This window comes from Antechinus flavipes, chromosome 3 (genome assembly GCF_016432865.1).
Source record: "Antechinus flavipes isolate AdamAnt ecotype Samford, QLD, Australia chromosome 3, AdamAnt_v2, whole genome shotgun sequence".
Lineage (NCBI taxonomy): Eukaryota > Metazoa > Chordata > Mammalia > Dasyuromorphia > Dasyuridae > Antechinus > Antechinus flavipes.
Window position 1 is genome coordinate 334371912 of NC_067400.1, and position 21997 is coordinate 334393908.

General features: G+C 37.4%; 2 non-coding genes across 2 annotated transcripts; both read right to left on the bottom strand.

The window, feature by feature from the left end:
- Window positions 1–3491: 3491 nt before the first annotated feature.
- On the bottom strand, window positions 3492–3655 carry LOC127558539 (U1 spliceosomal RNA). The gene has a single exon (XR_007952915.1). It is a non-coding gene; the product is annotated as a U1 spliceosomal RNA (small nuclear RNA).
- A 15169-nt stretch (window positions 3656–18824) lies between these two features.
- LOC127558566 (U2 spliceosomal RNA) lies at window positions 18825–19015 on the bottom strand. The gene has a single exon (XR_007952936.1). It is a non-coding gene; the product is annotated as a U2 spliceosomal RNA (small nuclear RNA).
- Window positions 19016–21997: the final 2982 nt, after the last annotated feature.

A 21997-nucleotide genomic window follows, 5' to 3' on the forward strand; every position in this document is an offset into this window, starting at 1 on the left:
TATATAGTACAATATACTCATGTATATGCAATTTTAAAAATTGTTTTTCTAAACATATATATACATTTATTTTAACATGTTATAACTTCTTCAAATAGCTACTTTTTCTTAATGTTTTCCCCCCTCTCCTCTTTGTCCTTACATGTCTGTCTCTCTCTATCTCTGTCTCTCTCTGTGTGTGTCTCTGTCTCTGTCTTTGCTGAGACAACTGGGATTAAGTGACTTGCCCAGCTAGGAAGTGTTAAGTGTCTGAGACCATATTTGAACTCAAGTCCTCTTGACTTCAGGTTTGGTGCTCTATCCACTGCGCCACCTAGCTGCCCCCTTGCTATTTAGTATCAGTGTAATGTCTGCTTCATAAAGCTTTAGATAGTAAGTTGTCTAATAATTTGGAAAGGATCAGGGAAGGAATGAGCATTTACAAAGCAGCCACTTTGCTAAGTGATTTCACAAATCTCTTATTTGATCCTCCCAACATCCTTTTGAGATATGTACAATGATTCTCATTTTATGGTTGAGGAAACTGAGGCAAACAGATTAATTGAGTTGCCCAGGGTCAAAACTCATGAGCCTCTCTGAATGAGTTTGAATTCCTATCTTTCTAACTCCAGCATTCTCTTTCCTTCAAAATCAATTGTGTCTATATTGTTTCCATTATATCCATCTTTTTGTTTTATTGTTTTAATTTTTGACATAAATTTTGGCATAGTATTACTTATAGAATAATGATTACATTAAAATTAAAAAGGAGAAGATAAGATCCAAAATAGGCTTCATATTAGGGATAATTGATCTTTGAAGATTGACAAAGCAGGAGTGAGTGGAGAAGTCAGTTGGAGATTGAGAAGCCAGGAATCAAAGTTGAGCTAGAAGTAGAAGCTGGAAGAGCTAAAAGACAAGCTGCAAGAGCTCTTGGAACCAAGGAGGGAGATAGGCCTCTAAGAAAACTAACCAGGCTATTTTGTAAGAGACAATAAAAGATTGGATTTTAACTCCGGGCTATATTTGAGGTGAACTGAAACTAAGGCTGCCTCCAGAAAGTCCCCCAAGAAACCTGCTCCCAGAGAACGATTATATTATAGAATTATATTATAGAAAAGAAGAGAACACCACAATTTGATTTTTTTTATTAGTTCCCTTGAAATTCTTTACCTTTGTTCTTCCAGATTAATTTTGTTGTTATTTTTTCTAGTTCAATAAAATAAGTTTGATTGGGGAGTTTGATTGGAATAACACTAAATAAATAGATTAGGGAGTATTGTCATCTTTATTATATTTTCTTGACTTATCCATGAGCACTTGATATTTTTCCAATTGCTTAGATCTGACTTAATTTGTGTGAAAAGTGTTTTGTAGTCTTGCTCATATAATTCTTGACTTTCCCTTGGCAGATAGATTCTTTTATATTATTTTATTTTATATTTTATATTATCAAGTTATTTTAAGTGAAATTTCTCTTTGTAATTCTTGCTTTTGGATGTTGTTAGTAATGTATAAGAATGCTGAAGATTTATGTGGATTTATTTTGTATCCTGCAACTTTGCTAAAGTTGTGGATTATTTCTAATACCTTTTTAGGTGATTCTCTGGAGTGTCTAAGTATACCATCATATTATCTGCAAAGAGTGATAATTTAGTCTCCTCATTAACTAATCTAATTCCTTTAATCTCTTTTTCTTCTCTTATTGCCAAAGCTAGCATTTTTTAAAACTTTTTTTTTATTTAATAATAACTTTATATTGACAGAATCCATGCCAGGGTGATTTTTTTACATTATCCCTTGCACTAGCTTCTGTTCCGATTTTCCCCCTTCCCTCCTTCCCTCCACCCCCTCCCCTAGATGGCAAGCAGTCCTATATATGTTAGATATGTTGCAGTATATCCTAGATACAATATATGTTTGCAGAACCGAACAGTTCTCTTGTTGCACAGGGAGAATTGGATTCAGAAGGTAAAAATAACCCGGGAAGAAAATCAAAAATGCAAATAGTTCACATTCGTTTCCTAGTGTTCTTTCTTTGGGTGTAGCTGCTTCTGTCCATCATTTATCAATTGAAACTCAGTTAGGTCTCTTTGTCAAAGAAATCCACTTCAAGGCTAGCATTTCTAATACAATATTGAATAGCAATGGCAAAGAAGAACTAGAGATCATTATTGATCATAAAATAGATAATTTTGATTTAAAAAGTTATAAAGTTTTTGTACAAACAAAACTAATGCAGACATGATTAGAAGGGAAGTAATAAACTGGGAAAACATTTTTATACCCAAAGGATCTGATAAAGATCTTATGTCTAAAATATATAGAGAATGGACTAAAATTTATAATAGTTCAAGCCATTCTCCAATTGATAAATGGTCAAAGGATATGAACAATTTTCAGATAAAGAAACTGAAACTATTTGTAGCCACATGAAAAGATGCTCCAAATCACTATTGATCAGAGATTTCTCTGAGATATCACTACACACCTCTTAGATTGGCTAAGGTAACAGGAAAAGAAAATGAGTCATGTTGGAGGGGATGTGGGAAAACTGGGACACTGATACATTGTTGGCAAAACTGTGAACGTTTCCAACCATTCTGGAGAGAAGTTTGGAACTGTGCTCAAACAGTTATCAGACTGCATAATTTTTGATCCAACAATGTTTCTACTGGGATTATATCCCAAAGTTATCTTAAAAGAGGGAAAGGGACCAACATGTGCAAAAATATTTGTGGCAGCCCTCCTTGTATTGGCAAGAAAACTGGAAACTGAGTAATTGTCCATTGGCATCAATGGCTGAATAAATTATGGTATATGAAGGCTATGGAATATTATTGTTCTCTAAGAAATAACTAGCAGGATGATTTCAGAGAGTCTTGGAGAGACTTACATGAACTGGTGCAAGGTGAACCGAACAGAACCAGTAAATTATTATACACGGCAACCAGACTATATGATGATCAATTCTGACAGACATGGCTCTCTTCAACATTAAGATGATTCAAACCAGTTCCATTTGAGCAGTGATGAAGAAAACCATCTACATCCAGAGAGAGAACCATGGCAACAGAAGGTGGAACACAATATAGCATTTTCACTCTGTTATTTACTTGCATTTTGTTTTTCCTTTTCTTCTTTCTTTATTTGGTCTTTCTTACGCAACCAGATAACTGCATAAATATATATACACATATTGGATTTACAGCTTGAATAGGTTTAGAAATCAATACGCTAGCCATCATCTCCATAATAACTGCCCCCAATAACCCACACGCCACAGATAGGGGAAGGGGTGGAGAAAAGGGGGAAATTTTCAACAAAAAGCGCAATAGTTTATGTACAAATAATTACTCGTACACACACTTAGCAAAGAAAAAGAAAACAGGCAGAAAACGCAAAAAAGCCTTGTACACATTACGAAAAACTAACCATTAAGGCTGTTACGCCAAGTACTTAATTCTATAGGTAAGCGAAACTGCAAAAACTCTTATTTTAAAACCAATTATCAGGGGAGAGCGCGAACGCAGTCCCCCACTACCACAAATTATGCAGTCGAGTTTCCCGCATTTGGGGAAATCGCAGGGGTCAGCCCATCCGGAGTGCAATGGATAAGCCTCGCCCTGGGGAAACCACCTTCGTGATCATGGAATCACCCCTGCCAGGTAAGTATGCTCTCAAACACCACGCTCGCCCTCTCCCTCCACATGCTCACACATCACGCACACGGTCACCAACACAACACATCCTATACACCAGCCTCCAGCCACGAAAACCACACAAATCAAAAAACATTTCCGTTGTACAAATGTAGGAGCTACCACCCTCACAACTACACTTTCCAGGGGGAGAAAACTATTTGGAGAGTTCAGGCCCCCAAAGACTCTTCATTTGCATACTGCCTCCCCTTTTGTGACGTTTCTCAGTCTTCCATCGTCAGCCATCTACAACTGACATTCAAAGAAACAATTTCCAGCTTGGACGAGGAAAAGACCTGCCTTATGCAGCATTGGGCATTTCCTCATTCCTCTAGAGCGAAAGCAGATTCGTTTTATTGTTCCGTTCTTTCTTTCTTTCTCTCCTTTCTTTTTCTCTTCCCCTTTCCAAATCCGTTCCAGTTTAAGCCACGCCTCTTTCCTGAAACCTTTTCCAAATTCCTCTGCCTCGAAACCCGACAATGAACTCCGAGCCTGGGCATCATTTCTAAACTCCTGATCAAAATGCTCGCAACTCTCTCTCTTCTGCACCCCATCTTGTCTTCCATCTGCCAAACTGATTTTCTTGACCACGTCACTTCCGTACTCGGTGGATTCCAGTGGCTCTTTTGCCACTAAGATAAAATAGAAATCCCCCTTCCCTTTTTCTCCCCCCACCCTGCTCTGAAAGCCTTTCAAATAATGACTCCAAATCTACCGTTCTTGTCAAGCCTTATTCATCCCCCTCCTGCACTCTCTATATAGAGGAGGGTAAATATGCTTCAGTCAAACTCCCCTTCTTCCCGCTGCTCACTCTGTACACTCCATTTGCTCTCTCTGGACCTCTGCAGGGCTTTCTCCCATGGCTACAATACATTATTTTTTAACCTGGCATTTAAATTTTTTTCAATAATATTTTATTTTCCAAATACACTTAATGATAGTTTTCAATATTCGTTTTTGTAATGCTTTGTGTACCATAATTTTCTCCCTCCCTTCTTTATCTCTTCCAAGACAGCCAGTAATCTGATATAGGTTATCTGATATATGTGCAATTCTTCTAAACATATTTCTGTTTTTGTCATGTGGCATAAGAAAAATCTGATCAAAAAGACGGGAAATTTGAGAAAAAAACACAACAAATTGAAAATACTATACTTGGAATCATATTCGGTCTCCATAGTTTTCTCTCTGGATGCAGATGGCATTTTCCATCCTAAATCTATTGGAATTGCTTTGAATCACCACATTATTGAGAAGAACCACAATCCATTGTGGTTGATTATCACATAATCTTATTGTAACTATGTACAATGTTAATATTCTCTTGCTCCTACTCGATTTACTTACCATGAGTTCATGAGTCTTTCCAGTCTTTTCTGAAATCAGCCTGCTCACCATTTCTTACAAAACAATTATATTTTGCTGCATTCCTATACCATAATTTATTCAGCCATCCCTCAATTAATAGACATCAATTCAATTTCCATTCCTCGCCACTATAAAAAGGGCTATTACATACATTTTTACATATTTGAGTCCTGTTCCCTCTTTTAAGATCTCTTTGGGATGCAGACCCAATAGTGACCTGTAATGCCGGAGAAACTGAGGCAGGAGAGAGATTAGAGAGTTTTTAATATTTTATTAATGGGAGAGTAAGATTGACTGGACAGGACTCTCGTCTCAGATTATCCAGTCAGACAGAGATAAGTATACTGGGACCAAGGAATCCATATTGGTCCCAGGGCTGGAGGACCCAAAGAATCCAGCGTCCAGCATTCAGCTGCCAGATGCCATTCTCCAGCAATGAATGGAGCAACCCCAACTTCTTAAATACCTTTTTGGAGACAAAGAGAAAGGGAGGGAAAGCTTTTATCAGGGAGGGGAAGCCATAAAACCCTAAAAAATCCGGAGACAAAGAAGTAAAGATATCGTGGGTTATCTTGGAATATTCTAAAGGAATATTGTAAATCCATAAAAGAGTCAGGAGATCTACTCTTTTATCTTGCTAATTTATAACCCGAGAACGAATAATCCTTAGTTTTACTGGGTCAGAGACAGAACAGTTAAGGAAACTGAGACAGGGAAACTGAGTCAGGACAGTTAAAGAGAACTGTGGCATAACAACCCTGCTGGACCAAAATATGTACAATTTGATAGTCCTTTGGGCATAGTCCCAAATTACTCTCTAGAATGGTAGGATCATTTTACATATTCACCAATAATATATTAGTGTTCCAATTTTCCTTCATAATTTCCAACATTTAACATTATCTTTACTTGTCATTTTAACTAATGTGAAGTTTTACCTGCCATATATTCACTGTTTATTTCAAGACTCAGCTATGGCACCACTTCTACAGGAAGCCTTTCCAAGGCTCTCCCCCACTTCCCCTCATCCCCATACACACTTAAAAATGTTTATTGTGTATTATTATGAATTTAACTAACATCAATGAGTATGAATGTTTCCACATACAAATAAGAAATGATATTGGATTGCCTATGCCCTCCTGAATTGCAATACACTTTCTTCTTTTGTAATTTGTAAAATTGTAACAATTTTTATATGCTCCCTCCAAAGCTAACTTGCTAATCTTTCTTCCAGCTAAACTGCCTTCTGTTTTTAATAGCACACTTTGCTTAAATGTTTCATTGTTTCTCTTTCTTTTCTTTCTGAAATCATTACCCACTTGCCCCATTTCCTCCAAACCTACCTTGTATCAAATAAGTATAATTTAAACAAAAGTAGCCCTCTTTCCTGCTTCCATCCCACTTATTTACTATGTGGAAAACTTATGTCCCATTCTGCAACTCTGCTAAAGAGTGGGAAGGTATCCCTCTTAAGATAACTTTGTTATTTTATATATCTTTTGTATATAATTACTTTTGCACAATCTGTCTCACATACAACATTTAATATCTGAAGAGATACTTTTTGGTTTGTTGACTACAGTTTGAGAATAACTAAAAAGAAAATGAAACTGATTTTTCTATAGGTAAGCAAACAAATACATCCAACACACAATGTTGTCATATATTACATCACACAAATTATTCACTTCCAATTGGGTCCTCTCTCTTCTTTGTTCCTTTTTGTGTGATTTGTTTTTTTAGCTTTGCTGCTCCCAGTGTTGTCAGAAACTGGGATTTCTGACAGTGCAAAAAACTCTAATTTTCTGTTTTCTGACTTATGAGATCTAACTATGTGAGATATACTAGAGCGCATACATCAGTAGAAAATATTAGTCTTGTACCAAGATATAGAGATGAGTTGAGAAATATTACATTTCAATTGGAGAATTTATTAAAGTCAACTCTGCCACACAGGATTCACATCCAAAGTGCATGGCCTTGAACAAAACAAGTTGCTTTCTTACTTGCTTTCTTATCTGACATATTTGCAACTATTTGTTAAGAGATATTTCAAAGACAGGAGTAGGGAGACAGAAGTCTTGCATGAGATTCCACTCTTAATATATGCAGGAGGAAAGAAGACAAGGGTCTTTTAAGGAGTGCAAAAGGAGTTTTGGGATTTCTTAATTTTAAGAAATTTTAAGTTCTCATTTTAAGTCATTTTAAGTTCTCCAACCCAATTTCCTGAGGGGTTGGGACTATGGTTGTAACAGTCTCAGCTGATCATTGCTGGATATGTATTAATTACAGGAATGGTGCATTATTCCTATCTAGAAACCCCCAGCAGAAATATTTTCTAAAATTCTAGCTGCTCAGAAAAGTAAATGGACATGAGTACCTGTGCCCCCAAACCCAAGCTTTTTGATTCCTGATAACACTGATCATAGCCTTAACTAATCCAGGAGCAAAAGATAGATCTTCCTCTATGTTTTTCCTTCTGCTTTTTGCTGGTCATTGCAGCATCTATAAGAATGGCACATATAGTGGTGGAACTCTGGGTAAGATATGACATTGCTGACAAAGTCTGGTTTGGCTTCCCATCTCCACTTGGGGTGTCTCACCCTTCCTGAGAAGTCAAGGGGGGCTTGACCACCTGTGTTCTACTTGAAAAAAAGATACTTACAGTAAAGATGCATTTACATATCAATAGCAGGGTGCTTAGAGTTAACCCTTTCAAAGTGAGCTGTGATGATATACTATAACTTACTATAGCTATAGAACTACTAGTTAGCACATGCTCAGTGTGTTGTGGTGATGTAATTGTACTGAGGTAATTAGAGGCTGAGAGGGCTTGAAATAAATGGACTCCATCTTTGACTAGCCTCATGGGTCCCTGTTTCATTACTCCTCCACTAAGACCAAGGCCTCAGGCTGGTTCCAGAGAGCTAGAATGGATGGTATATTTTGGCACCCTGATTTGGGGGCTCTAGAAAGCACACTACAGACCATCCTTGAAGAACAATCAATAACAGCAATTTTGGATGAAATTACTTAACTAAAAACACCAACAAACAGTACAAGAACACTTTTGCTATAAAATCTGCTTTTTCCTTGAGGAGAGGATGGGCAGGTATCCCAGAAGTACTCTTCTTCTTACTATCTAATATTGTAACTTCTATTGGGTTTCTCTTGAATCAGGTAGGGTCATTTTGAGGATTACATGATTTGAAAGTCATCCATTGAAGAATTAATCATTGACATAGCTAGGGAAGAAAGAGGCCATAGACATAGAATTTACAAATAATTATTGAAAGATATTCTTTGTTGTGAAGTTTAAGAGACAATTTCTGAGTAGTTGATAATTATAGCTAATAGATAATGAATGGCAGCTAGATGTTGTGATATGAGAGCCACTTGCCAGTGTCTGCTGGAGATGTAACTCAGACCTGTAGAATGGATCTTTTTATGTGAAAGGATGATGATGATGATGACACAAGGAGAGTGAGAGGCAATTTCATTCTCTGAGCTCACTCCTCTTCCTTCTTCCCTCTGCCTCCAATTTATTTCATTCCCAATCCACAAGCAATACCTGGGTCAGTAAAGGCTGCTTTGCAACTCCTTCAGATATTATGATCCACAGCTGTGGAGGCTTTCAGAGAATTGACCTGCCCTTCACTTAGACATGTTTTTTAACAGAGGTGGCACCAGCCCCAAAGTCAGGACAACCTGAGTTCAAATCTGATCTCAGACACTTAATACTTCCTAGTTGTGTGACCCTGGGCAAGTCACTCAACCACAATTGCCTCAGCCAAACACACACACATACACATAAAACTTTGAGTTACAGTTTTTCTCCCTTCTTCCCTCCCCAACCCCCCATTGAGAAGGCACATGTGAAGTTATGCAAAACATTTCCATAAAAGTCATGTTGCAAAAGAAAACATAGATCTTCCTCCTGCCCCCAAAAAGGAACTCTCAAGAAAAAGGTTTTTTTTTTTTTTTTTTTTTAAGTATACTTCAATTGGTATTCAGACAGAAGAGCATTTGTCATCATAAGTCATTCAAAGCAGTTTTGGGTTATTGTATTGCTGAGAATAGCAAAGTCATCCACTGATGATCATCCCACATTTTCCTTTGCTTGCATTCTTGAAATACTTCCAGATTTTTCTAAGAGTTTCCTGTTCATCATTTCCCATAGAATAATAATATTCCCTCATAATTATATGCCATAATTTATTCAGACATTCCTCAAATGATAGGCATCCCTTCAATTTCCAATTCCAATTCCCTGAGAAGAGAGATGATATAATAAATCCTTTTCTATTTTTTAACTCTCTTTTGGGATTCATGCCCAGTAGTGGTTGTAATGCCAGAGAAACTGAAGCAAGATAGAGATTAGAAAGTTTTTAATATTTTATTTGGATTTCTGAGAGAGAGAGATTTTCTGGGACCAAAGGATCCATTTTTGTCCTAGGACTGATGTCTCAAAGCATTCAGCAACAGCATTAGCCTTAGCATAAGCTTATATATATTTCCATAGGTCAGAGCTCTAAGACAAAGGCGGGGGTGGAGGGTGGGAGGAGTAGATCTGAACACTGATAAACAGTAGGAATTTCCAGGGGCTGACAGAGTTGGGGTAGGACCATAAATTCTGATAAATTGGAAGTAAAGGAGGTATCCAGCTAGAGCCAGGAAGTCTGGAGAGATAGAGGTAGAGGAATACCAATTAGGTATCTGAGATAGGACATCTGGAGTTTTATCCTTTGGAATGTTAGCGTAGCCAGTTACAGCCCTAATTATCTCAATCCTAATGGTCAGGAATGGGGGTTGCAACTAGGAGGATTTAGACAGAACAATAAAAGGAACTGAAGCAAAACAATTTAGGGAAACTGAGGCAGGACAATTTAGGAAAACTGAGACAGGGCAATTTAGGAAAACTGAGGCAGAACAATTAGGGAAACTGAGGCAAGACAATTTATGGAAACTAAGGCACAACAGTGGTGTTGTTAGGTGAATCCATGATTTTATAGCATCTTGTGTATAGTTCGTATCTTTTGATCATTTATCAATTGAGGAATGGCTTTTTTAAAAAATAAATTTTACTCAGTTCCCTATACATTCAAGAAATTAGGCCTTCATCAGAGGTGCTTCAAAATTCTTTTCCCAATGAATGAGAAATTGATTAAAGACCTTTCATTAGAAGGTGGCCTTGACCTATGCCCTAATTGTGACTTGAAACTTTACAGTAATAGTATAGCTGTAGGTGTTCAATTATCTTAGATAAACTCTCTTGTTCTCACACATCTCTTAATTAGCATTTAAATATTTAATGGGTAAAGAATTTGTTATTTACTAGTATTTTTTTTATTTATTTCTGAAATAGATTTCTGCATTTAGGGTGTAAGCCCAGACTTCCCCAGACCAATGGGAGAACAGAGGGGGGGAGACTTTTGGTTAGGGTCTATATAATCTTGTGTTTTATAGTTTGCACTTTGCACTCCTCTACTGGCACTTTGTCTGTTGGAAGTTGCTTCTTCTTTAAAATCATAATAAATCCTTTTTTGTTTTCTATCTTGAGAGTCTCTGATTTTAATTTGAGTTGGGGGTCATAGCTGTCCCACATGACAATTACTATTGCCAACTGTATTTACCCTGTATTTATTCTATTCTCTCTCCTTTTATCCTGATCCTCATCAAAATATTATACTACTGAGCATCCCCACCCCAAAATGCCCTCCCTTCTTTCACCCTTCTTTTTTTCCCATGCCCTTCCTTTCCTACTTTCCTGCAGGGTAAAATAGAATTCTATATCTATAATAAATATGTGTCATTTCCTCTTTCAGCCAATTCTGATGAGAGTAAGGTTCACTCACTCCCCCTCTCCTCTTTATTGTAAAAACTTTTTCTTGCCTCTTTTATGGCAAATAATTTACATCCTTCCACCTCTCCACTTACACCTGTGCCCTCTTTCTAGATATAATCCTTCTTACTGCCATAATAATGAAAAAGTCCTTATGAGTTACAAGTATCATCTTCCTTTGTAAACTCTTTCCTGATTACCCCCTTATGCTTCTCCTGAGTTTTGTATTTAAAAATCAAATTTTCTATTCAGCTCTGGTCTTTTCAAAACAAAAACTTAAAAGTGCTTTATGTCATTGAATTTCTATCTTTTCTCCTGAAGCATTACACTCAATTTTGCTGGGTAGGTGATTCTTTGTTGTAATCCTAGATTCACTGTTTTCTGGAATATATTCCAAGATATTCCAAGACCTCTAGTCCTTTAAAGTAGAAGCTGCTAAATACTCTGTTATCCTGACTGGCTCCACTGTACTTGACTTGTTTCTTTCTGGATGCTTGTAATATTTTCTCCTTGACCTGGGAGCTCTGGAATTTGGCTATAATATTCCTGGGAACTTTCATTTTGGGATCTCTTTCAACTTCCATTTTAGTAGAATATCAGTGTTTGGGACAGTGTTCATTAACTCAAAATAATTTAAATGTATGTTTCTCAGAGCCAGAAAGCAGTTTATTCGATTCCTGTAGGAAAAAAGTGTCACTTTCACCAATGTCTTTAGTGAAGGAAAGCAAAAGACAGGCAACAGAGTAGTTTTTTATATCCTAAAACAACTTTATTACATCTTGGACCCCAGTCATCCCAGATTTGGTATCAAGGCTCACAATCCGTATTCTACCTTCAGAGTACAAGAACAGGGGGATTATAGATTACAAAATCATTTGTGCAAGATTAAGCAAGGGTATAAGCAAGGGGAGGTTTCTTGGAAGTGTAGCTCCAAACTATGGCAAGAGTCAGTTTTCTGAGAAGCCCTCACACCCTCTGCATCCCAATTATCAGAATAGTTTTCTTTGATAATTTTTCCGAAGATGATATCCAGACTTTTTCAGGTAGACCAATAATTTTTAAATTAGCTTTCCTGGGTCTATTTTCCAGGGCAGTTGTTTTTTCAGTGAGATATTTCTTTTGGTTTTCCTTCTTGTACCTTGATTTCTCATAAAGCTTTCATATGCTCAATTTTATTTTTTAAGGAATTATTTTCCTCAATGAGAATTTTGCATCTCCTTTCCTATTTGGCTAATTTTGCTTCTTAAAGCATTCTTCTCCTTATTAGCTTTTTGTATTTCCTTTTGTACCACTTTGAATTCTCTTCCTAATTTTTTCTCTATTTCTCTTACTCGATTTTCAGAACCCCTCTTGAGCTTTTCCATCACCTAAGACTAATTCTTATTTTTCTTAGAAGCTTTACATGTAGGAATTTTGACTATTATCTTCTTAGTGTTGTTTTTATCTTGTCATCATAGTAACTTTCTATGGTCAGAAACTTTTTCTATTGTCTGCTCATTTCCTCAGCTTATTAGCTTTTAACTCTTTGTTAGAGTAGGGCTCTGTTTTCAGGGTGGAGGGTGCACTGTTCCAAGCTTCAGATCTTGTACAGTGATTTTAAAAATCCTTCTAGAGACAAGCATCCTTTTCTGTCCTTGAATTGTAAGGAGAGTCCCCATTCTACTATGACTCTAAATTCTAGTATGCTAAAGCAACAGAGCCCTTCCTCGATGCTAGTAAATAGTTCTGTGAGTTGAGGCCTCTAAAAATGCTTGTTTCCCAAGGTCCTCTTACCCAAATAACAAACTTTTCCTGCTAAACTTCTGGAAGTCTAGAAGCCATACTACTGATGATTCAGAGATCACTAAGTTGCACCATTCTTTAAATGACTTAAAAATATTTATATAAAATGAAAATGTTGGCAGCACCTATCTACCCATTTATTTATATGGCAATGTAGAAGGAGGAGTTCCTGGAGGTCAGGGAGTCAAAGAAGAGGTGTGGGATTGTTTCCCCAAATGATGAGGTTTGGTGCAGGGAAGGGAGTTGTGGGAACCCTTTGGTTGGTACAGGGATCCTTCATAAAGGAATTTATGAACCTGAAAAGCTAGACTGGCAAAAAGAAGTTTATTATTGGCATTGGGAAGTCAGCTTTTGTTATGCATGAATAGAAAGATTGAATTCCTTGGTGGCAAGGTCCAACATAGGGATATAAAGTTTCTAGTGGAGAAGTCCTTGCTGAGAGGGGGAGAGAATTTCTAGCAGAGAAATCCCAAAGGAGAGGTGAATAAGGTCTTCTTAGGGAAATAGGAGAGAAAGGGATAAAGAGGGAGTAACGCTGAAAGAGAATATCATTTCAGCGGGCAGAGGGTTGCAGCTTATGCCAAAGGAAGAGAGAGTTTCCTTGGCATGACATATTAGGTCCTCTGCCAGGAGTGAGCCCCAAGTTAGCTCTTTTTATAAATGAATCCTTGGCTAGAAGCTAGGGGCATCTCTTGATGGGGGCTGGGAGAAGTTTGAGCTGAAATCAGAATAGAATATCTTGGAATTGAATGAGTGTCTCTGGAATAATTTCCAATTCAATAGAATTGGAATCTCCAGCCCTGGCTAAGTCAGAGTGGTACTCAACTGGTCCCACCTAGATAACAGAATGAAACCACTTTATCTTGATTTGCTCGGAGGGGGGTGGGATAGGGAGGTGGAGTGGGAGGGTAAGGGGAGTTCACAAAGGCAGGGTTTAAGGAGAACCTCTCCTTCAAGGAGCTTCTCAAGTGCTTTACCCCCAAAGTTAGAGAGTTTTCTCTTTCAAAGAGAAAGAGTTTTGGAGCTCCCCTTGTCAGCTAGCTGCTTAATTAATTTTGCTATCATTTTTGTCGTGACATGCTTTAGCAGTATGGTACCCCATATAGCCATGTATGTCTGTCATATATAAAAAGTTTATCCTGGTTATTAAAATAAACTGGAAACTGTTTTCTTTTTTTAAATTACTAAAGTAACATTTATTACTAGTCTTGTGATAGTAGTATTGAAGTACTGAACCCCTTGAGAAGATATCGAGACATCTTCCTGACACCACCTCTCACTATCCCCTTATATACCTTAAACATCTATGCTGCAGCCTGAATTATTAGTTCCAAAGTGAATTTAACTCTTATAGCCTACATACACAGCCACAGCAAAAGTAAATATATTTTTGTTTTGAATAAAAGTCCTTATTCTAGTATGGTCTGCATAGAATTTCAATGTATCTTCAACACAGGCAACCAAATAATTCTATCAAACTTCCCCCAAAAATTGTTGTCTATGGAGTATGTTGATTTATAATAGAAGACTGTAGTTTACAAAAATCAATTATCATAAAATCTTTCCAGAATTCAATGACCTACAGACCATGTCTAAAATTCTAATGTTACTTAATTTGCATTTCTATATGGTGACCCTATTCACCTTTTGCTTCCTGGCAAAGTTACTAGATTTATGTTTGTCTTCTGTCCTGGCAACTTTGCAGATGTGAACTACAATGTCAGTTACAAAGTCTCAAATATCTAAATGGAAATGCAGAAAAATGAATATTATCGAGTAATAACTCAAAGATCCTAACGGACTTTGTTAAAGTAAATATTTAATAAGCATCATATGTAATGGTGATAAATTGGAACTATTCCCAATAAGATCAGGAGTGAAACAAGGTGAGCCACTGTCATATTAATATTCAATATTGTTTTAGAAATGCTAGCTTTGGCAATAAGAGATGAAAAGAGGTTAAGGGAATTAGAGTAGGTAATAAGGAAACCAAATTATCACCCTTTGCAAATGATATGATGGTATACTTAGAGAATCCCAGAGAATCTATTAAAAAGCTATTAGAAATAATCCACAACTTTAGAAATTTGCAGGATACAAAATAAATCCACATAAATTATCAGCATTTTTATACATAACTAAAAAAATCCAATAGCAAGAAATAGAAAGAGAAATTCCATTCAAAATAACTGTCGATAGTATAAAATATTTGGATGTTAGGATCAAAGGACAAATGGGTCAGCCCAGTGCAAACAGGAGGTTGAAAAGTAGTAGCCCAGAAGTAATTTCTGTGACCATAGAACAACTCATAGGTGAGACCCTGATCATATTGAGATAGCTTCCTAACAGGAGATGTCTCTCTCTATGATTGGCTCTTCTTGTGATCTCACAGATGCTACTTCAGTTCAGTGCAGGAAGAGGTCAGCCTCTTTTTCCTGGAGTAGCCAAGAGAATGGATAGCTGAGAGGTAAGGAAGTGGGTAGTGAGCACCTGGGTCTCTTGCACATCTGGTGTCCATGTGGGAGTTAAAGGTCAGGGCAATATGTGAGCACGTATAATAAAAGACTTTAAGTTTGCACATACCTGTTCTTGAGCATGCTATCGGTTTTAAAACAACAGTTTGTGAAACCATAGCTGGAGATCTCTGAAAACCTCAGAAAGAGGCAAGCTGTGTTAAAGTTGATTTACACTGCAAAGGTCAATGGCCAGAGGATTCTCTGAAACCCTGGGAATTAGGAGAGAACTGGCAATGTAAAGAAATGCAGAGTAGGACTAGGGCATTCGCAAATGAAGTGACTGCCCCGGGTTAAGCAATTTGCTCTTTATATTTGGGAATCTATCTGCCAAGGGAAAGTCAGGAATTATATGAACAAAACTACAAAACACTTTCCACACAAATAAAGTCAGATCGAAATAGTTGGAAAAATAAGTGCTCTTGGATAGGTCGACCAAATATAATAAAGATGACAATACTACCTAAACTAATCTATTTATTTAGTGCCATACCAATCAAATTCCCAAGATACTATTTTGCTGAACTAGAAGAAACAACAACGAAATTCAACTTGAACAAAAAAAGGTCAAGAATTTCAAAGGAATTAATGAAGAGAAAAGCAAATGAAGGTGGCCTTGCTGTTCCAAATTTAAAACTATATTATAAAACAGCAGTCACCAAAACCATTTGGTACTGGCTAAAAAATAGACTAATTGATCAGTGGATTAGGTTGGGTTTACAGGACAAAATAGTCAATAACTATAGTAATCTAGTGTTTGAAAAACCCAAGGACCCTACCTTTTGGGATAAGAATTCACTATTTGACAAAAACTGCTGAGAAAATTGGAAACTAGTATGGCAGAAACTAGGCATTGACCCACACTTAACACTGTATACTGAAATAAGGTCAAAATGAGTTCAAGATCTAGGCATAAAGAATGAGTTTATAAATAAATTAGGGTCAAAGGATATGAACAGACAATTTTCAGATGATGAAATTGAAACTATTACCACTCATATGAAAGAGTGTTCCAAATCACTACTGATCAGAGAAATGCAAATTAAGACAATTCTGAGATACCACTGCACACCTGTCAGATTGGCTAAGATGACAGGAAAAAATAATGATGAATGTTGGAGGGGATGCAGGAAAACTGGGACACTGATGCATTGTTGGTGGAGTTGTGAACGAATCCAACCATTCTGGAGAGCAATCTGGAATTATGCCCCAAAAGTTATCAAACTGTGCATACCCTTTGATCCAGCAGTGTTTCTACTGGGCTTATACCCCAAAGAAATACTAAAGAAGGGAAAGGGACCTGTATGTGCCAAAATGTTTGTGGCAGCCCTGTTTGTAGTGGCTAGAAACTGGAAATTGAATGGATGCCCATCAATTGGAGAATGGCTGGGTAAATTGCGGTATATGAATGTTATGGAATATTATTGTTCTGTAAGAAATGACCAGCAGGATGAATACAGAGAGGACTGGCGAGACTTACATGAACTGATGCTAAGTGAAATGAGCAGAACCAGGAGATTATTATATATCTCAACAATGATATTGTTTGAGGACCTATTCTGATGGAAGTGGATTTCTTTGACAAAGAGACCTAACTGAGTTTCAATTGATAAATGATGGACAGAAGCAGCTACACCCAAAGAAAGAACACTGGGAAATGAATGTAAACTATTTGCATTTTTGTTTTTCTTCCCGGGTTATTTTTACCTTCTGAATCCAATTCTCCCTGTGCAACAAGAGAACTGTTTGGTTCTGCAAACATATATTGTATCTAGGATATACTGCAACATATTTAACATATATAGGACTGCTTGCCATTTAGGGGAGGGGGTGGAAGGAGGGAGGGGAAAACTCGGAACAGAAGCGAGTGCAAGGGATAATGTTGTAAAAAAAAAAAATTACCCTGGCATGGGGGTTCTGTTAATAAAAAGTTATATAAAACAAACAAACAAACAAATAAATAAATTGGAAAAATATAGGATAGTTTACCTCTCAGAGCTGTGGAGGAGGAAGGAATTTGTGACCAAAGAAGAACTAGAGATCATTATTGATCACAAAATAGAAAGTTTTGATTATATTAAGTTAAAAAGTTTTTGTACAAACAAAACGAATGCAGACAAGATTAGAAGGGAAGCAATAAACTAGGAAAACATTTTTACATTCAAAAATTCTGATAAAGGCCTCATTTCCAAAATATATAGAGAATTGACTCAAATGGAAAAGAAATCAAGCCATTCTCCTATTGATAAATGGTCAAAGAATATGAACAGACAATTTGCAGATGAAGAAATTGAAACTATTTCTAGTCATATGAAAAGGTGCTCCAAATCATACTGATCAGAGAAATGCAAATTAAGACAACTTTGATGTACCACCACACCTTTCAGTTTGGCTAAAATGACAGGAAAAGATATTGACAAATGTTGGAGGGGATGTGTGAAAACTGGGACACTGATACATTGTTGGTAGATTTGAGAATGGATCCAACCATTTTGGAAAGCAGTTTGGAACTATGCTCAAAAAGCTATCAAACTTTGCACACCCTTTGATCCAGCAGTGTTTCTACTGGGATTTATCCCAAAGAGATCTTAAAAGAAGGAAAGAGACCCACGTGCAAAAAACGTTTGTGGCAGCTCTTTTCGTAATGACTAGAAACTGGAAACTGAGAGTGGGTACCCATCAATTGGAGAATAGCTGGATAAATTGTGGTATATGAATATTATGGAATATTATTGTTCTGTGAGAAAAGACCAGCAGGATGACTTCAAAGAGGCTTAGAGATTACATGAATTGATGCTAAGTGAAATGAGCAGAACCAGGATATTATTACACAGGGCAACAAGATTATATGACAATCAACTCTGATGGATGACTCTTTAACGAGATTCAAACCAGTTCCAATTTCAGCAATGAAGAGAATCAGCTACACCCCAGAGAGAGAACTATGGGAAATGAGTGTGGACCACAGCATAGCATTTCCATTCTTTCCGTTATTGTTTGCTTACATTTTTGTTTTCTTTCTCAGGGTCTTTATCTCTCTCTGTGATTTTTCTTGTGCACCATATAGGGATTTAACACATACTTAAACATATTTAGCATGTGTTGGACAACGAAGGTGAGGGAGAAGGGAAGGAAAAGTTGGCAAGAGTCTATGTTTAAAAATTACTCATGCATTTTTTTTTGTGAAAAAAAAAAAAAAAAGCAAATACTTAAGATAGTTTCTTCAACATAGAAAAAATCTACAAAAATCAAAATATGGCTTTCTCAAATTTAGTTCTTAAGCGTTCTGGTGCTTATCCTTAAATGGAGACCAACACGTAAGCAAAGGTTTTTTCAAAAGATGTTGAAAGGTTACTAAAGAAACGCAACACATAGATGTTTGTCGAGTAACCTATCGCAATCGGTAATTACAGTTCTGAGAATAACAGCGGGTTATATATTCCGAAAGCCGTCCACTTAACCACATACCTCCTAAAACTAGCAAAATTCTTACCTTACAAGATATAAAACAAGCACAACAAAATCTAACTAGTCACAATTGACACACGTACTTAGTAATCGACAAAATCACTTTCCTTAAAAAAAAAAAAAGCGGGACGTCAAGCCTACTCTTTTGTACTGAGAATTTCTCCCAAAGGGAGATGCACCGTTCCCGGAAGTACTGCAATACCGGGTCGATGCGTGGAGTGGACGGAGCAAGCTCCTATTCCATCTCCCTGCTCCAAAAATCCATTTAATATATTGTCCTCGGATAGAGGACGTATCAGATATTAAACTGATAAGAACAGATACTACACTTGATCTTAGCCAAAAGGCCGAGAAGCGATAACCAAACGCTCCCGCGCTCCCCTACCCCTCACAAACCACTCCCTTTTACACGCGCGGCGAACAAACGCACTTGCAACAAGCCTCGCCTTCCTCCCACAACTCCCACGCAAGAACATACAGCTCCAACCACAATCGTGCGCGCGCTCACAGGCACTCCGATCGCTACAAACGCGCCACAAAGCCGAACTTTAACAAATTCTAGCACTTTCTTCGCAAAACAAGCTCTTTTCCTCGCACCCAGAAAACCTTGCCCACTCCGCGATTACTCATTTGCATAGACCTCCCACTTACGCAACCAGCCGACCAATGGCTTCCCTGCAGGCGGTGCGAAAGCGCAGAGAGTGCACCCGGAGCCAGAAAATTTCGTGCACACGCCTACGAGCCTCTTCGCCTTCCTCTCTTCTTCCGCCCCTGCTGCTTGCGAGGAGGGGAGAAACCCACCTCGCAGGAAGTAGAGCCGGCGCCCCCTCGCCGCCTTCCTGGGGAGCTCACGGAGCCCCGCGGCACTCAGGCCTCAGAGGATGGGGGAGGGAGGACGGCATTTCCCCACGAGATGGGAGCAAGCACGTCCCAATCGGGATTTAAGACGAAATCTGTGATCAAAACGAGGAAAACACGCCAACTGCACGCAGATCATGGATCTGATGAGGTCCTGCCTCTTATCGGAGAAAGCCTCAAATACTCATGTCTCAGAGACAAGCAGGGAAGGGCACTGAATCTCCACACGATATTGGTTTTTAATAATCATTTTTCTCAGCAAAGATACACGATTTGTTTGCCATTTACTTCTCCATCTCATTTTACAAATGTGGAAACTGAAGCAAATAGTATTAAATGATTTACTCAAGGGTCACTTAGCTGTCCAAGACCTACTATATTGGCTACCGTCCTCCTTCTTCCCCCCCAAAAAAATCCTTCAATAAACCTCACTGGGACCTGTAAATTGTATGTCTGTGACCGTTCTTTCCTAGCATAGTCGGTCACATAATCACTACTTTAGAAAGTGATTCTTTGCTACTAAAGGTAGGACATTTTTTGAAAAAGAAAATCTGCTCAGTTTTATAACCCAAAAAAACTGCTGCTCTTAATCATATCTTTTTCCATTTCTTCATTGCTATTTTCTCAGTCTCTTCCATCTCTATTCTGAAATCCCAATCCATCTGGAGAACTACTTTTCTTTATTTCACTAAATTTCCCCTTTACAAATTAACATGGAATCCTGATTGGTGAAATTCATAGCAACGACTTCCTAAATGGAATATGGGGTGCCTATTAGGATGAAAGCCAAACCAAAGAGAGTAAAAGTCATTACAAGGACAATATCCAGCAAATAATGTTGTTGTGTCTAACTCAAACCTACCAGCACACAGCATTGAATGTCTAAACATCTAATCACCTGAACTGGTCTTGCACCAGGTTCTGGAATTTTGCACAATTTCCAAGCAATAAATCAAAACGTTTATTAGCCAAACCACATTAATGTATGCATGATGCTTCCTCTTTGTCTGATTTCTATAATTACCATGGGAATTTCGGGGATTTTTTATGGGGATTCATGGAATAGTCTATCTGATAATCCAATCTGAATGCAAGGGATCAGAGATCCAATGAATTGTTTGATGACTACAGATATCCCCTCTATAAGCAACCCATATGATTATTAAATCACTTATATAATCATAATGAAGCTCCTTGGTTCTTTCTTTGGTATAATTAGCTTGAGAATTTGGGGGAGTGTTAGAGTTTCCTTGGTTGGCGAATTCCTGTCCCTATATATGTTTTCTTATACAAATGTAATTTATTGAAAAAATTTATTCTTTTCTCTAATAAAAATAGAAATTTTAAGGTTTTGTTTTGTCTTCTTGTTTTGTCAGGTAAATCAGTTCCAATTTGTTTTCTTATTTAAGAGTTTGTGAACTCCCAAGTATAAACACCTGCTTGGTGACATAATCACACCTGCCTAACCTGTGCATAGCTTGCTATACTTCCAACCTGTACTTTCCCAGGCAATCTTGCCTGCTTAATCTGCACTCAGTCTGCAGTAATTTGTGACATTCTGACCTGGCACAAACATCCACTTCTGTTTGCTCATTGTAGGGCAGAAAGCTGGGAAGCTGTAGGAGCAGAGATGCTTGAGTCATATGGGAATGGACCTTCAGGAGTGATAAGCCACCTGCCTGAATAAGAGGACAGACAGTTTGTCTGAGAATGTTAAAATTTGTCCTTGAATCCAACTTTCACATAGTCCCTTCACACACTGACTAATTTGTCTACTTTTTGTTTTCATTTATGTTTGAGCGTAACTTTTACTTCAACTTCACTTTGGAAGAACATTGGTGTCTTTTTGTTTTTCTTTCTCTCCTTTTTCATGATCTCTGTAAGAGCCAGAACAGCTGATCTGATTTCTGGCATTTCCTGATTTATTTTAATTTCTTTTAAGTGGCTTTCAAATTTACTTAGGCGATTAAGTTTTATTACGTCATTCACAGATGACCACAGTGTAAGCCAAATTACTGTCCTAAAATGAAATACTTGCTATAAACCATCCCACATTTCCCCACCCTCAAAAACCTTCAATGTGATTTATCCAACCCTTTAATTGTCCTTTAGTCAATGAGAGAGTGAGCAAGTTAGTCCTATCTGTCTGCTCCCTTTCTTGACGGTTGCTCTTCCATTTTTTTTAACATTATCATTTCATGATATATTTAAAAGAAATAGCCAGTTGCACTTAATAAATTCGTAATTTCATGTGTAATCATCTTTGTACTATATTGTGAAAATGTCTGGTTTATTCCATAAAGTAAAAATAGAATAGATGAAAAATAAAGAAACATGCTGAATTTATAATGCCTTTTTTTTTTCCTGTAACAAATTAAACATAACAATATAACATAGTTGGATATATGTGGGACAGGATGCTAGATCCCTAGCCCCTTACCAAATTGACTGCTCTAGATACAAACAGAAATCATTTATTCAGT